Here is an 18,422-nt window from a genome sequence, read left to right on the forward strand (position 1 = left end):
TTTACCACCCTGATTTTACAGAGGCAATTCTTTTACTTTTTCTTTAATTTAAATGCTTCTTTTAAAAACCTGATTTCTTTTTCATTGTTCTTAAGATCCAAGGGTTTGGGTCTGTGTTCACCTATGCAAATTGGTGAGGATTTTTATCAAGCCTTCCCCAGGAAAGGGGGTGTAGGGCTTGGGGGGATATTTGGGGGAAGACGTCTCCAAGTGGGCTCTTTCCCTGTTCTTTTGTTTAACATGCTTGGTGGTGGCAGCATAGGGTTCAAGGACAAGGCAAAGTTTGTACCTTGAGGAAGTTTTTAACCTAAGCTGGTCAGAATAAGCTTTGGAGGTCTTTCATGCAGGTCCCTACATCTGTACCCTACCTAGAGTTCAGAGAGGGGAAGGAACCTTGACACTCAGTCTGGGACAGTTCCTCAGATTTGTCACATAAAAAGAACGGCTCAGGTGTGGGAATCTCCTTTACATCTTCAGCAGTGAAGACTGATGCAGAGAATTCATTTAGCTTCTCCACAGTGTATTCCTGTGGGAATTCTGCACGTGCACAAGCACAGCATTAATGGTCCTCACAGATTCGCTCGGCCTCTCCCTCCAGCATAATTGCTTCTGATGGGGAGGCAAAGGGAAGTGTAATTACACTTTTCGCCCACCAGGTTGTGTCAGAAGAGAGGGCAGTGGCATCATGGCCTGGAGCAGCCAACAGCGGAGAGGGAGAGGTTATTTTTCTCACAGCCCCATGTCTGCAGGGACAGGTGAGGAGGTACAGGCTATGGGAGGGGCAGGGGATAAACAGAGTGGGGCACACAGGGCTGCTGGGGGGGGTCACACAGGCTGGGGTTCAGAAGGGCTAGTGGGGGGAACAGATTGGGATGGGGGCACAGGAGCTAGTGGGGTGATAGTATTGAGCCAGGGGCTGAATGGGAATAGGGGTGCAGGGCCACATGGGGAGAATGGGGGTGTAGGGATACATAGGGATGGGGGAGGAGGGTGCACAGATACATGGAGACAGGGGCTGCTATGCCTGGCTGAGTGAGGATACAGGGGCACATGAGGGACAGGGGAGAGTGGAGGTGCAAGGCCACATGGCAACATGTACAGATGTGCTTGGTTGAATGGAGAATGGATGTTCAGGCACACATGGGGACGGGGCAGATGTGACTGACTGAATGAAAGAGGCTAGGGATCAGCCAGGGTCTGCATGGGTGAGGCTCCCCAACTCCCTAACAATCCCTTCCCCCCAAAAAAATCTGTTTCATACTTTCCCCACTAACCCTCCAGGTTCACTCCCATGCTTCTTCCTAGTAATTGCTTCCCTCTCCCTCAGCTTCTCCGTTACCCTGACTCCCCCAAGCGTTTGCACTGCTTCTGAGGAGTGGAGGAAATACATTTCTGTATTGTAGTTTAAATAAATTATTACTCAAAGTTCTATATTAATATGCCTAGTAAGGAACCTATTTGTCAAAAAACATTTCCTGAATCTTTTTTATTCTCTGTATTGTTACAGTCATACTTGTTGACAATAAATTACCAATATAATTGACACTGGCATGATTATATTGTGTTATTTTGACTAATAAAATATGCAGAATTTTGCAGAATTTTACAATAGTGTGCAGAATTTTTAATTTTCGGTGCAGAATTCCCCCAGGAGTAGCAATGATCTTCTCTGCCTTGAATGCTCCTTTAGCACCTTGATCATCTAGTGGCCGCACTGGTTGTCTGGCTTCTGATGATTTAATTTTTTTTTTTTGTTTGCTGTTAGTTTTTGTGTCTTTTACTAGTTGGTCTTCACATTCTTTTTTGGCCTGGCTAATTATACTTTTACACTTGCCTGTAGCAAGGAGAGCTAGAGAGAGCTGTTACCAAGGGAAAGGGATGGCGAGAGGGTGCACTGTCTGAAAGTGAAGGCCCAGAGATTCTGTACTGGTCATTTGGGCCTACATTATAAGAAAAAAATAGATGCTTACGTTTATGTATCACAGAAGAATGCCATCATACAAGTGTACTATCAGCTGGCTTGAGGCTGAGAGCTCTCTATAGATGTAAATCATTAGTTAATAGCTAAAGGGCCAGTAGATAGCACTCAGAGTATGTAGTGTTGTGCTTTGCCACAGCTCTTAACAATATGCAGGCACTGGTGGCCATCTGGGGAGATGTGGAGATCCATGGTCGGCTGAACTCTGTACACTACAGTATTACAAATGACAATCTTTTATTGGACCATGGATTACCTCATCCACCTTGTCTCTAATATCCTGAGCCTGACATGGCTACAGCTACACTGCAATCAGGTGTCCTGGTTACTTCCTCAGATGGGTAAGCAAGCACCAGGGGATTATGGGAGTTTTCCAGGGCATTATGGAATCAGCCGCGCAACAGGATTGACATTTGTGCCCAAATATGTTTCCTGTTACATCACCAGAGTTAAGGTGGATGTAATTTCCAGGTTGAAGCTTATTGTCTGACCTGAATGGATCTTTTCTTTGTGCCGCTCCTATCCTACGTCACACTGTGAAGCAGCATGGGGCATTCTAAAAAGCGGCTTGAGGCATCTGTATTGGGGAATAATGCTCTCTGGTATTAGCGCTTTTATGGCAATGTTATCTGAGGAGTGCTTTTCTTAGGTGAATAAGTGTGATAATTCTAATGCTAGAGACTGGGAAAATGAGGCATAGAGAGATTAAGTGACTTGCCCAAATTCCAAAGCAAGTCTGTGCTAGAGCTGGGAGTTGAAGCCTGGTCCCTAGCTCCTAGTCTAATAGTGCAGGAAAAAGTCAGGGAAATTGGTTGTCAGGTCTTTTAAAAAAATGAACATTATTATTTATTCAGTGTTAATACTATGATAGCACCTAGATGCCAGTCAGATTGGACTCCGATTGCTTGCAGGTATACAAACATAGTAAATGACATCTTACAAACTGAAGACTACTAATTTCTTCTCCAGAGACATAAGTACTGAAAATTGCAAGGCATGTTTATGATTTGAAAATTCATACTGAAAGTGAGCAGCATATGATATCCATTCTGTTGCTACAGGTAAACTGTTTTTTCATGCTAGAACCTGTAAACATGCCATTAAAAATAGATAGGGCTGTACATTCAATCTGACAAGTTTCACATTGCCAAGTGCATCTTGAAAACATGACATAATGAAAGAATATGTTTAGGAAGGACTGCTATTAGGAAAGCCATGGTAGCATAAAAGAAAATTACTGCTTATATATTGTGATATTAATATAATTTATGTCAACAAAAAGACAAGTAATAGTATCATGTTTTTAAAACACATATCACTTTAGAGATGACTAATTTCTTATACTCATATAAATGACGCACACAGGATTTCTAAACAAACCAATCAACTTCTCAGAAGAACTTTAAAATGAGATAGATAGTTTTAGGGCAGGGGTCGGCAACCTTTCAGAAGTGGTGTGCCGAGTCTTCATTTATTCACTCTAATGTAAGGTTTCGCTTGCCAGTACTACATTTTAATGTTTTTAGAAGGTCTCTTTCTATAAGTCTATAATATAGAACTAAACGATTGTTGTATGTAAAGTAAATAAGGTTTTTAAAATGTTTAAGAAACTTCATTTAAAATTAAATTAAAATGCAGAGCCCCCCGGACTGGTGGCCAGGACCCAGGCAGTGTGAGTTCCACTGAAAATCAGCTCGCGTGCTGCCTTTGGCATGTGTGCCATAGGTTGCCTACCCCTGCTTTAGGGTCTCCCTCATTTTGCATCTACCTGGTAAAATTTGTAAGACAGGCTCTATTGTGGTTGACAGCTGGAAAAAACATCTGTTGGAATAATAGTGATGTAACCATTGAAATGGAATGTGTTTATCTTTTTAATTGCATTGTGTAAAATTGGGCTTTTGAAGTGTTTTTGGAAATGAAAACATGAGATTGCAACGAGATACTGACATGAATGTGAATATAATATACACTGTATAGGTGTATGTTCCTCTAGTGGCTGGTCCCAGCAACTATGCAGCCTGCAATTTAATTCATATGTGAAGGCATTATCCTTTAGCTCAAATGGTGGAGGCTTTTGAGGCGAAAATGCCCAGATTCAGTCCCGCTTGATAACTGTGGCTGAAACTTGATGTCTGATCTGTCAAAGATCCATATAATTCAAAGGGTCAGCCCATACCACCAGTAAACATCATTTCTTCAATTTAAGGCTCTTTCAGCAAGTGTTAATGTTATAAATGAAAAAGATCCTCTCTCTGGAACCTTAACATTATGTTCCTCTTAGCTAAAAGATTGCAATGTATTTACATAAAGGTGATAGCCAGGTGATAAACTGGATAGGCATGTGATAAACTGCACTGGTATGTGATACATGTGTTTATCACACATCCACATAATATATTATGCTTATGATTGCACATCCTGCCAGTTATTCCATTTACAGAGGATACAAGCCCTAAGGGAAGAAAATGAGAATGGAGATGAGGAAGAGAGAAGGAGAATTAAAGGGGCTATTTGACCTCTGATGTTATGTTTCTACCAATCTGTGAATCCAGCATTACATACCAAAGCATCATACGACCCTATGCTGCTCACCTAGGGTTATATTGTATTGTCAGTCTGCATGTGCTGGTCCCAGTGATCTGTGATTGTTTCTTGGATCTCTGAGGAAATTAAATGTAGGTAATTTGCTCCCAAATTATCTCTGTGTGGGCTTTTTTCTCTTTAATGGTTGTTTCTGGATTTTTCTCTTTAATGATTATGTTTCTGGATTTGCTCCATTGAGGGTAACTTACCAGCTAAAAGAGGCCCTGAGCCTGCGGAGGAGTGAGTTTTCTGGCTTCCGAGATGGAAAAGGGTTTAAAGGACAGGGTGGACCAGGTTCCTGGGAGATTTCTGGCTCCCCACAGGACTTCTGTTTGAATTTTTTTTCCAGGTCTTCCTCTCCGACCGTGATCACACCACTCAGTGGAGCAGCCTTTCATACAGCGATTGGGATTCCCCTTCAGACTCATTCAATTTCTAGGAAATATCCCAAAGTTGTGTTTTATATTAAACACGGCACAGTTTTCGTTTTCTTTGCTTATCAGTCTACCAGGCAGAGCCAGTGGGAGTTTTCTGTTAGAGACATATTCTTTTTTTTATAGACATTTTTCCCTGTTAAGATTTCCATTAAACAGTCATATACTTAGATAAATGATTTCCCATAAGGATGTCTCCCTTAGCTCACTTTGAATTATTTAATGTATTTCTGCAGCAGATAGCTTAAGAACACACAGATAGACCCTACAGGACCAAGTTCTTTATTTATTGTATCCAAGGGAGACGGATGACTGTGAAACACTGGCTGAAGCCTGAGTGCAGCACACAAATAATTGCAAATGAAGAGGAAGGCACGAGTCCCTGGTCACAGTGAGCAGGAAGCATAGGGCCTCAGAGGAGTAGTGTGGTCTAGTAGCTAAGATAGCACTGTAGAAGAAAGAGACTGCAGTTCTATTCCTGGCTCTGCTACAGACCTGCTGTGTGACCCTAGTTAAGTCAATTCTCTGTGCTTCTGTTTTCCTTCCCACCCTTAGTCTGGCTGGTCCATTGAGATGATGAACGTTGTGGCAGGGACAGCGTGTATGTACAATGCTAGCACTGCAGAGGCCCAGTCTCAGTTAGTATCTCTAACCACTACGGTAATGTCCACAATGAATGATGATAACTTCCTCCTCCCACAATGAACTTTAAATGCTCCTTCCCCTTGAGAGGAGTAAAAGAGAAGCTCAAAGGCAGGGTAGCAACTGAGTATTCCAAGCTTCTTTCACCTGCTGCACTCCCTAGAAACCAGGAGGGAGCAGAGACTGGCACACCTTCCCTCAATTTCCCAGATAGGTGCAACAGGAGCTCCAGGGAGTTCTTCCTCCCTGCTATGCTGGGAGAAGCAGGTAGGTGCAGGATGTTGATGCCATCAATGGAATGATCCCTGTTGCAAAGTGAAGGGTGCGTGTTAACACTAACACTGATCAGGTGGAGAATGGGAAGAGCTGGCCTCTGGGGGAAAAGAGTGAAAAAGGGAAGTAACATTGCAGCCGAACTATGGTTCCCAAGGTTAAAATAAATGAAAAATACTTTAAAGCAGGTAAAGATTGATTGTCACTGAAAGAAGGAGGAAAAAGAGTTAAATATACAGTGTTTTAAAACTTTAACACTGTATAAGGCCAGGGTTAAATAAAACATTGAGTGGGGATAAGGGTAAATATGTAAACTTAAAAAGAAAGTTTGGAGTAAAAAATTGTATTTAAGATTTCTTTAAGAATGTGGTAAATAAGATGTGCATCTATCAGTCATCACGCTGGTGACTGGCTTGGAATGTTTTAACCCTTCTTTCTCCCCTCCCCTTTGTTTTTGTCTGTTAGGCCCGATCCTGCAATTAGATCCACAGGAGGTCTTCAGTGGGATTCCAGAGGGTTCTGTGGGTGTAGATCTGGTTGCAGGATTGGGATTTTAGATGTGAGCTCTTTGGGGGCAGGGGACCATTGACTTTAATGGGTTTATACAATACCTAGCCCAACATAGGTCCTGTAGGCAGTGCTGCAATATAGCTGTGACTCAGGGTATGGCTACACTGGCAGAGTTACATCGCCAGCAGTTACATCGCCACTCGGAGAGCGCTGAAGGGAAACCTCTGTTGTGTGTTTACACTGTCAGCTGCCTGCACAATAGCGTGTTCATACTTGCAGCACTTGTAGAGGTATTTGGAGCAGTGCACTCTGGGTAGCTATCCCACAGAGCATCTCTTCCGCCACTAAGAGTTGTGGGAAGGCAGAGGGGGTCGCGGGACATCATGGGTCCTGTCCCAATGCCCCGTGATGCACTGTTTCTCATCCCAACAATCCCTGTGCTTCCATCTGCATTTGGCGTCATCTTTCAACAGTTTATGTACTGTGCATTCTGCCTCTTTGGTCTGCAGGAATGGATCCCACACTGTTGACCAGTATGCTGCTCGCTCTGACTAACACGTCATAAGGGGCAGTGGAGTTATTCCTTAAACTACAAAGGCAAGAGGAGTTCGACATTGATCTTGCCATGTGTAGTAGCTACGACCCGAGATAGCTTGTCATTCACGGAGGTGCTGACCACAGTGGAACGCTGCTTGTGGGCTCGGGAAACAAGCACTGAGTGGTGGGATCACATCATCATGCACATCTGGGATGGTGAGCAGTGGCTGCAGAATTTTTGGATGAGGAAAGCCACATTCATGGGACTGTGTGATGAGCTCACCCCAGCCCTGTGGTGCAAGGACACGAGAATAAGAGCTGTCCTGTCGCTGGAGAAGCACGTGGCGATTGCACTGTGGGAGTTAGCTACTTCAGACTGCTACCGATCAGTCGCTAACCAGTTCGGAGTGGGAAAGTCAACCACTGGATGCATGTTGATGGAAGCGTGCAGGACTGTTAATTGCATCCTCCTCCGAAAGACTAACTCTGGGCAACGTGCGTGACATTGTGAATGGCTTTGCACAAATGGGCTTCCCTAACTGCGAAGGGGCAACAGATCGCACGCGTATTCCGATTCTGGCACCAGACCACCTAGCCACCGAGTACATTAATCAGAAGGGGTATTTCTCCAGGAGCTTGTGGATCACCGTGGGCATTTCATGGACATTAACGCAGGCTGGTCCTGAAAGGTGCATGACGCATGAATCTTTCGGAACACTGGCCTGTTCAGGAAGCTGCAAGCAGGGACTTTCTTCACGGACCAGAAGATCACCATAGGGGAAGTTGAAATGCCCATTATCATCCTGGGAGACCTTGCCTACCCCTTAATGCCTTGGCTTATGAAGCCATACACAGGGAACCTTGACAGCAGGAAGGAGTGGTTCAGCAATGTGGGGGAAGGATAGCTCAGTGGTTTGTGCATTGGCCTGCTAAACTGAGGGTTGTGAGTTCAATCCTTGAAGGGAGCCATTCAAGGATCTGGTCCTGCTTTGAGCAGCAGGCTGGACTACATGACCTCCTGAGGTCCTTTCCAACCCTGATATTCTATGAACAGGCTGAGCAAGTGCAGAATGACTTTTGAGTGTGCTTTTGACCATTTAAAGGCCTGCTGGCACTGCCTCTATGGGAGACTGGACCTGGCCGATGACAATATTCCTATGCTTATAGCCACGTGCTGTACACTCCATATTTATGAAGGGAAGGGTGAAAGCTTCACTCAGGGCTGGACCGCTGAGGTGCAGTGCCTGGAGGCTGAATTTGAACAGCCAGAGACCAGGGCTATTAGTGGGGTGCAGTATGGGGCCATAAGGATCAGGGATGCCTTGAGGCAGCAATCTGAAAGCCACTAATATTTGTTGCTATGCTCAGGAGCGCAGTGCTTGTAATGCTAGGAGGTGATTGTGACTGGCAAAGAGGATGCACTATGAAGGTGTAAGAAAATTGCCTGTTGCTTTGCAGGGCTCTGTTTGCTTTCAATTAATGGAATAAAGATTTCTTGCAAACCAACACAATTCTTTTATTAAAAAACAACAACCGGAGGAGAGAGAAAACAAAAAAACACATCAGCACTGTGGGGGATGGGGGAAGGGAGGGTCCCAGGAGAAGGTGGGGTCCCGGGACGGCTAAAGAATTGTGTATCATATGCAACCTTGTCCTTTGGAGTACAATGCAGTGGGTACTGTACTTCAGTAGGGCCAGACCGCAGAGGGATGGGTGCTCGGTTTGCAGTGCTAGTAGCACCTGGAGCATGTCCGCTTGGCGCGCCATAACCTTTAAGAGCCGCTCCGTGGCTTCATTCTGGCGTGCCGCGTTCTCCTTTCGGTCCCTCTTCTCTCTGTCACGCCTCTCCCTCGATTCTTGTTTTTCGGCTACGGAGTGCATCATAATCTCACTGAGAGAGTCCTCCTTAGTTCTTCTTAGACACTTTCTAATTCTACGCAGCCATTCAGCCGGCGATAACAAAGAGGGAGGCTGGGCTCCCAAGGTCATCTCTGTGAAGCCAAAACGCAACATTTTACAGAAGCAGTATTGTTTGCTACACACAGACCACTGATTTAAAACACAGTCACTATTCACATACCTGTCATTAACTGGCTGACCCCAGGCAAACACACATGAGCCACAAGACCCCCAAAATGGTGAGTAACTGCAGGGGCAGGGGAAATCAGAGTTCCAGGACCGAACTCTACGCTGGGGACGTTGCTTTTGGGGAGAACCAGCACTGTAGGGTGGGGTCTTATAATCATTCCTGTCTCCACATTTTCCACAGGCTGTGTTCGTTATGGAAGATATCTTGCTGCTGAGGGTGAGCAGGGACTCGAGGAAGGGTCTTCTCCAAGACTGCAGCTTCTGCCCTGGCCCTTATGCGGCTCGTCTGTGTGCAGCATTGGTCTTCCCCTCCGCCCATCCCAGTGACGGCAGAGTGGCGTGGGAAAGTTACCCTTAATGGGGCAAGAAACAAAGCAGCTCTGCCAAAGAACCTGTGGCAGCAGATTGCTCAGTATCTCCATGAGAGTTTTGTGGAGATCTCTGAGGCAGATTCCCGTGAAGTGAGGGAGTCAATCAACACTCTGTTCTGCCACTCAAAGTAGGCATATGGTGGTACGTGCATCATCCTCTGCCTGCTTTCTGCAACCCTCCTGCCCCCAACAACTCGCTTCAGTGATTCCCAAAATCAAAGCCACTTACCAGGGGCCTCCTCTCCTGTTTGCGCTTTGCCAAGTTCTGACAGCTGTGACTAGCTAGGCTCCTCCGGGGTAGAGAGGAGCTCCTGGCTGCATGCATCTCTGGTCTCCAAGTTGTCCTCTGCCTCTGGGTCCCCCTCTCCCTCCACATCCTTGTCCAAGATTTCCTCCTCCTGGCTCAGTCCATTCTCGACTGGCATGTGAGCCACCGAAGTATCCACAGTGGCCTCCACAGTGGAGGTGGGGTCGCCACTGAGTATCGCATCCAGCTCTTTGTAGAACCGGCAGCTCGTGTGTGCAGCACCGGAGTGGCAGTTTGCCTCTCCTGCCTTGTGGTAGGCATTCTGCAGCCCCTTCACTTTAACCCTGCACTGCAGTGTGTCCTGGTCACAGCCCCTTTCTGTCATGCACCGTGAAATCAGTCCATAGGTATCATCAGTTCTATGGCTGAGGCGCAGCTGGGACTGGACAGCCTCCTCTCCCCAAATGCTGATGAGGTCCAGCAGCTTGACATTGCTCCAAGAGGGGGATCGCCTGGTGCGTGGAACAGGCATGGCCACCTGGAAAGATGCGCTGAGACCACTGCATGCGTCACCGAGCAAACAGGAAGGGGACTTTCAAAATTCCCAAGGAATCTAAGGGGTGGGGTTCATGGTTGGTTACCTGAGGGCAGAGCAATAGAGTTCAAACTGATGACCAGAGAGGTGAGAACAGGCATTGTGGGACACCTTCTGGAGGCCAATCACAGCACTGTAATCGACCAGGGTGTCTACACTGGCACCGTGGCGCTGAAGCCCCGGCGCAGAAAGCCGTACGCCTCTCGTCGGGGTGGTTTTTTTACAGCGCTGCAACTGCGCAGTTTCTGCGCACTAAGTGGCTTGGCAGTGTGTGCACCTCGGGAGTTACACCACAGAAAGCTGCTTCACTGCGCAGAAACCAATAAGAATTCCTGAAACTTGATGACTTATGAAGGAGCATAACTCTATCATATGAGATTAAACAAACAAGCCACTTCTCCTGTGTTATCTTTAAGATGGGTTTCAGAGTAACAGCTGTGTTAGTCTGTATTCGCAAAAAGAAAAGGAGGACTTGTGGCACCTTAGAGACTAACCAATTTATTTGAGCATAAGCTTTCGTGAGCTACAGCTCACTTCATCGGATGCATACTGTGGAAAGTGCGGAAGATCTTTTTATATACACTTTCCACAGTATGCATCCAATGAAGTCAGCTGTAGCTCACGAAAGCTTATGCTTAAATAAATTGGTTAATCTTTAAGATGGTAAGTGCTGAAATCTGATGAATGACAATGTTACTCTGGAAAACCTAAAGATTCTGGAACACCAATAATTTCCTTATCTGAGAACAATTGTCAAGGAGAAGGGAGGATGATTGTTACTCCTTTTCATGGGTGATGCTGCTTCAAGCAGCCACTGCAGTAACATTTTACTGAGCATTTAGTAGATCAAAACAAAAACCAGTGAAGTATAGAGATTACCAGCTCCTTTCATATGGGCACTGAACTGTTGTCACACAACAATGGCTTTCATTCACTTCTAACTTAATAATAATTGCTCTAAATGAAGCCAATCCAATAAAGTCTTAACGCCAACCCAATTCTCACAGAGCCCGAGTTTCTGACTTGTCCTCTCCTTAAAATATTTTCATCCCTTGACTTTCTAATGCACTGGGAAAACATCATTTTCAAGTAATGACCACCAGATGGTGATCTTGGCACAGAAATGATAGTAAAATCTTGACGATCACAGTATGTACTTCCTCTGTTTTGTTTAAAGTTTTTGTTTTTACTGGAACAACATTAATTTTTAGATGGAGTCTGCCACAAACAGTTATTTTTATTCAGAATGCATAAAAGTCCCTTTGCTTTGAAACTAATCCAGATGAAGCAGTTATACAAAATTTCTCTATTTAAAGTGCTTCCACAGGAAATAGAGCAGTTTTACATAGAACTATTGCTGACCTCAGGTTTAGAGCATGATTGGTATATAGGACTATCATGGCAGTGTCCATACTTGACCCATACCGACCCTTGGATGGTGATATCATTGCTTTAAAAACACTAACAGAGTGAAGGAGTTAAAAAAAATAAAATAAAAGTAATGGCTTGTTTCTGGATTTTCATGGGGGAAGAAATGTCAAATATATCTTCTCTCTGTCCTCTTCTACTAGGGGTATTTTCTTTTCTTCTACTTACTCCAGATAGACTGCAAAGGGGAGTTTATTTTTTCCTCTTGTTAGATCAGAGTAGCGTTCTTCCATTGGTGAAATTGAGCACAGTTCCATTCCAATCAAAACTGATGTCAATGGAGTTGTACATACCTATGTCACCAATGTATCTGGTCTTTAGAGATTCAACAACAACAGCTAGTGCTTGAACTTAGTTGTAGATTTCGTCTCTGATTCTGCTCCCATAGAAATCAAGAGCAAAATTCCCATTGGTTTAAATGTGACCAGATCAAGTGCATATTCTTTAAATTCCTTCTCCTGGGGTGCAGGAGCACACCTGGAACCTATAACAGAACCCAAGCCACATAAATGATTCATATAAAATAGTACCACTCTTTTTGCATTGAAAAGGCTTTAGCATTTTTTTGGTCTTGTTTTGCTTTTAGCTTGCTAGAATGTTGTCTAGTTCAGAGGAAAACTAAAAGATCTGTCTTGCTTACAAAGGTAAACAGCACAGTTGTTAGCAATTTGCCAGCAGGAGCCTTCAGACACTAAGGATAGTGGGTCCACATCAGAGGTAAGCAGCTCAGGTTCTTGTAAGTCATGTTTGTATAAAACAAATAATTTGAGTTGATAGAGATTCTGCTGCTAAAATATGTATGGATTTAACTATGGTCCCCATTTCTGTTCCCTACTGTGAATCAGTAGGTGGCACACTTTCCTCTGAGTAAGAACTGACTCAGTACTTCATGCCAGCACTGTTGCTGGCTTCTGGGGGGTGACCAAGTGAACTTTTCTAGTGATTTTGGAAGAGTTAAGGGTGCATTAAACCTGCTGTCCCAGCCCAGTGCCAAATCAGGCAATTGTATTTTGCGTAACCCGGCAGTTTCAGTAGAACATGTTACTGTTTTCCTGTTTTGAGTGGTAGCAAGCCTGGCTTCTCAAATGAAGGCTAAAACCCACCTCCAATCGGTCTCCTCTGTGTCTGCCTGTCCAGGTCACCTCTGATGATGGCTTCAGGAGTACCGCCAGATGACATGTCTCCATGAGGTTGAAGAAGATTCTGCAGTGCTCAAACACTTGATTATCCAGATAGTGTTGCTACTACTGCCTCCTCCATGGCTGTGCCAGCCTGGTCTCCCCCCTCTCCCTCACCTGTCTCTGAATGTAGAAAGGAATTGTATCTGGAACCACATGTAGTAAGAGGCCCTGAAGCATAAACCCTCGTATCAGAGGCCTGGTCTGAGGCCTAAAGCCTGAACCAAAGTACTTCCAGGCATTGCTAAGTAAAGCTGGGCTGTGAGCCAGAGGCAGGCCCTAACTGCAGAACTTGGCAAGAAAAGGGCTCCTAGAAAGCACGCGCTAATGACATAAGTAGTAATAAGAGGAACGGGTGGCAAGATGGCACCTGGACATCCCGATACGAGGACACTTCACAGAGATAACAAGGAACAGCCAGGTGCATCCCAAAGACAGGGTCAAAAGGACAGCACGATGGACAGATGTGTTTGTTTGAACCAACATGATCAAAGGGGGAGACAGTACCCTAATGAGTCAAGGGGCTGTACCTCAATACTTCAGTAGGGATGAGTGATCTGTCCTGCAACTGTGTAAAAATAGGTCCCGGAGCGCATACCTTTGTCCAGCCTAGGGGGCAGTGGAGTGTCCCGCTACTGACTGAGCTGAGCCCATTGCCAGGGGGCACACATTCGTAGTATGTCCTGTAGAGTCTATAGGGAACTATTACTGTGCTTCGTTTGACAATAAACTTGGTCGGGTGCCTTTGTACCTTACTAGAGTCTGTGGTCTTTGGGGGGTCTCTTGGGGTCTGCTGTGTCAGCTATCTGCGCAGAGCTGAGGCAGCACACAGAGGGAACACGCACGCAGTCGACTGTTATCATCGTCGAAACAGAGCAGAGCACCTCACTGCTAGCTACTGACAACAGCATGTATAGCTGGGCAGCAGCCTTCAATTAGATAGATCCCCATGCCTGCCTCTCTTCACTTCTCTTTCTGCCAGCCTCCTTCTGCCAAGGCCAAACCCACAAACAAAGACTAGATTCTAGTATGCTCTGCCTCTCTAATCTGTGCTGTGTGTTTGGCAGTCTTTTAATCCTGAGCACTAGGACCAACAGCGTACCGCATTTGCCTCAGCCAATGAGTGCTTGGGAGTTCAGATTATTAGCTGGTGCATGCTGAGTTAGTCGTGCTTGAACATGTCTAAAATGAGTCCATGAGAGCCCTGGTGGGGCTTACAAGAATCCCAGCTGAGTAGCTATACCCTGAACAACACCCCTCTTTCATCTACTCCCATCTGGGCATTTACACCCTCCCCTCCCTTTTAAAAATATTTTCACCCAGAAGATCTAAATGTATCATTTGCTAACAGATTCATATCCTCTGAAATTGGGCACAGAAGGGAACCTGTAAAACACTCCATAAGTGCCTATTTGTAGTCACCCAAGTTTCCCATGCTGGCTGCGTAAGCTTCTGAGAATTGTGGCCATAGTTTGAGATGCTAAATATTTGAGGAAACCAAGGTGGATAATTTGACATCAGACAATGCGCAAATGTTCCCAGGTGATGGATGCTGCTTTCCTTCAGAGGCAGGAATGTAAAGTCTCAATTGCACCTGTAGAGGAGTTACATAGAAGAGCTGCTTTGTCATTGGATGGATCTGCAGAAAGCCGTAAGTGAATGGAAACTTGTTTGGCTCACGACAACGCCTGCAACAAATGAATTGCAACATAAAAGTTAAGCATTCAAAATAACTAAATACATGTTACAATGTTAGATGTTTTTGCTTATTTTAGCTTGCTACCTGCTACATAGACAATCACGTGTGTGTGTGTGGGAAGGGGGTCTCTTTGGCCCAGAAATCAATGGGCGCTAAGGGCCGTTGAGGATCCCAGCCTCTGTGCTTTTACTTCAAACTGGACTTTCCCATTGCTGGGCTACAGCACTGCTTTGTTTGAGCATGGAAAAAATGCTACAATTCAGGGCATATAAAGAGCTGTGGAGTGAGAAGCACAGTATGCCAAGCAAATCAAGCAGGGAGGAAAGCATGGTAAGTAACTAGGATCATTTCGACTTCTGGATCACACCTACTGTAGCTTTCAGAACAACTGTACTACAGCATAGAAAAAAGCATCTATGAACATTACACTATTTCCTGTTGTAACAAATCGGTGGCTCCCTAGGAGTGTCACAGCTGTCCTTGGCTATGATGTGCAGCATAATCAGAACTTCACTGTAGCAGAAGGAACAGAACTCACCGCCCCCTGCTCTGAAAGCACTGGCCTCTACCACTTCAGCAAGAAGAGACTCTTCGTTAGCTCCTACCACTGACAGGTCTATGACACACAGCTGAACAGTTCTGACTCTACCCTGTGAAGGGCAGTGGTACAATGCAACCTAAAGAGCTCATGAGTTCTCAATCCAGGGTCATAAAGGGGTGTTGGGGTTGTGACCACCCTGCCCTTTCCATGTTACTAAATAAGGGTGGTCACAGGTTGAGAAGAGGTTGAGAAGCACTGAACTAACCCATTACACTTTAACCCCTGCCCCAAAACTCCAAAACAAAACAACCCCTGCACATACACTATCCTACAGAATTAGCCTTTAAATCACTCTTTATTCTTTTTAGCCACTATAGCAATCACAACGAAGAGTCCGGTGGCACCTAACAAATTTATCTGGGCATAAGCTTTCGGGGGTAAAAAGCCCACTTCTTCAGCTGCATGGCATAGCAATCAGTGCTTGAATGCTGATCAATTCTCCTTGCAGGTTAATACTAGGACTTCTGCTATTTTTATTTTCATTTTAATGACTAATGAAATAATTGTGCCCCACATCCTGCATGTAGCTTCTGCAATTATCTGTTGGGTACTTTGCTGACTAATTGTCCCAAGCTTCTACAATTGATTTCTAAGCCGTGGACTTACGCTGTCCTGCTGCCTCAGTTAGAACACAGTCATGTCTCTCTGATGCTGAATGCATTAGGTCAATATCTAGGCACTGATTGGATGTACCTGATCTAAATTATGAATATAATTATGGCAAGAGGGGTATAATCACCCCCAAAATAATATTTCTTTGTCTAGATGGCCCCTTAAAATGTGTAGCTTGGAGTACCCACCACTATTCTCCTAGATAAGAAATTTTCTGTTGTCTTGACCTGACTGGATAATTGCACCAATTTAAATAGATTATTGGCTTTCTTTCTCACAAAGAACTTGTGTTGCTAATCCCCATTTTTCATGGCAGCAACCTTCTCTTGTTTTGTATGGATTACAGCCAGTATTAAGAAGTTCATATGAAACTAGGGGCCTGATTCTCCCTGCCTTACATCGTCTGTTGCCTGTGCAAAGTGGGTATAAAACGCTACAACTGGTGCGAGTGGAGAATTCTGTTCTGGAAATGTTTAAAATCCACCTTCACTCAGGTATAAATGATGTCACAAAGTGCACAGCAGAAGAGAATCTATCCCAAGAATTTTAGGATGCCTGGTCCAAACCTGTTGCTGAATTTAAGGGGCTGAATTTTTGAACTATGTAAACGGGCATAGCATCACTGAACTCAAAGGAATTGCCCCTTTTTGCAGAATTTCTGAAACTGGTCCTATGTTGTACAGAAACACTTTCTTCTGAATAAGGGACTGATTACTCTGAAGTAATAATGAGTGCTGGGCTAGTGTGTGTAAGGAGCATGGGTGATATTGTTTAGACAGCTCACCTAACTCTACCATGTCACTCAATTTACCAGAATCACTTGTATATGTATCTCTGAGAGGAGTTAGACTTTTTTTTAGAGCTGGTCAAAAGTTATTGCTTGTCCATAAAATCAACCTTCAATAATGCCAGAATGTACAATATTATAAAAAACATAAACCGATTGTGGCCCTGATTGTGCAGACACAAAATCAATGTGCATCACTTTACTCACGCAAAGTGTACAAAGAAGCTGCTAGCATGAGAAATGTTAAATACATACTTAAGTGTTTACAGTACAGTGGTTCAATTATATAGAATGGCCTTCTTTTTTGTTCTTGCATCTCTTTCCATGTTCTGTTTCTTGCCCCCACATTTATTTCCTTCTGCTTTGTATCAGTGTATATTTTTCTTCTGTCTTTTGCTGGGTGTTTCTTTGTCAGTCTATTTTATCTTTACCTCTCAGTCCCCTACTTCTGTGTTCTTTCATTCTCTTCCTCCATGGACATTTGTTGTGGGAAGAAATTCAGTGCACTCACAAAAACAATTAATTAGTAAATATTTGAAGTTAATGGGAGTCTTTCCTTTGACTCCAATGGGCTTTGGAACCAGGCTCCAAGTATTTGTTGTTGTTGATTCAGATTGTTTCCTCCCATGAGATATGTTACAGGAGGGGACTAGGGAAGGACAACTGAGATTCCTCTTGCAGTGCTTTCTTCAGATTTGTCTGTCAGTTGAGCAAGATGGGACCTCCTATAGAAGAAGCCCATGGGTAAGGCCCCCCAAACGTCAGGGATGTCCCAAAGGCACAAGGTCATCTGTGTGGAAGTCCTGTCCATTAGCTCTGGGACTCTCAATGCCTCCTTGTCACCACTGCTCCAGTGGCTGAGGAGAGGTGGGTAAGGAACAGGAAAGGGGAGCTTTTGTGGCTTGGAGGGAGAGTTAAAGGAGGTGGAAAAATCTGGGTGGACAGAAAGGGAAAGAGTCAAGGAGAAGAGTCCTTCAACTCAGCACTCTCCAGACTGGCTCCTGTAATTGTTATGTTTACTTGGAGTAAATTACTCATTTATTAGATGTCTGTGTGTGCTGTATAGGGTTCCAGTCAGGCTGTAGTTCCTAGTAAAGAAGGGAGACAAACCTGAACTCTGGTTATGTGGAAGCCTGTTAGTTTGTGTTTATAGTTAATAAAAATACCTCCAATTTAAGATGGGCTGTGATTCTATACATCATGACAACACCTGCCCCTCATCCAAGAAATCTCAGGATAAATATATTTGTCTTTAGGATTCTAAGGTTTGAAAGTAGACTGGACAATGGACTAAAATGTGTAAAGTAGAGAATAATCCTATATTGCCAGGGAATGGACAATGTGATCTATACAGTCTTTTCTAGTTTCTGTGATTGCATGAAGGGTTGACTTGCAACTGAAGAATTTAGCAATAACACTCTGTCTTAGACAGGACAGAAACCTGAGTCAGAATGCTGCTGGCCTCTCTGAAGTGGTGAAACTAAGCCCTGGTGTACATTTAAAGGTTAGGTCAATGTAGCTACATCAGTCAGGGATGTGAAAAAACACCTCATACCAACATAACTATGTTGACCTATCCCTCAATGTAGATGGAGCTATGGCAACGAAAGAATGCTTCCATCGATATAGCTACTGTAGTTTGGGGACATGGTGTTACTACACAGATGGAAAAACCCCTTTCATTGGTGTAGGGTGTGTCTAAACTATGGGGTTATGCATCCATGGCTATGCCAGCATAGCTACGCTGGTATAATCCCCATAGTGTAGACACAGCCTAATTCTATTTGTAAACAATTTTGCTTATAGGCCTAATATTTTCTGTATTTGTCTTTTTTAATTCTTTGCTACTAAGGACACTT

At 44.3% G+C, this 18,422-nt stretch overlaps 1 protein-coding gene across 1 annotated transcript in view; it reads left to right on the top strand.

Annotated features, from left to right (window-relative positions):
• The window catches only part of DCLK3 (doublecortin like kinase 3), a 55,467-nt gene extending 43,083 nt beyond the window's left edge, over positions 1 to 12,384 (top strand). Inside the window, exon 6 of the transcript XR_012157454.1 lies at positions 12,331 to 12,384. The gene's annotated coding sequence lies outside the window, so the exon portion shown is untranslated. The remainder of the gene's footprint in view (positions 1 to 12,330) is intronic.
• The last annotated feature ends 6,038 nt before the right edge of the window (positions 12,385 to 18,422 follow it).

This window comes from Lepidochelys kempii, chromosome 2 (genome assembly GCF_965140265.1).
Source record: "Lepidochelys kempii isolate rLepKem1 chromosome 2, rLepKem1.hap2, whole genome shotgun sequence".
In the NCBI taxonomy this organism is placed as follows: domain Eukaryota; kingdom Metazoa; phylum Chordata; order Testudines; family Cheloniidae; genus Lepidochelys; species Lepidochelys kempii.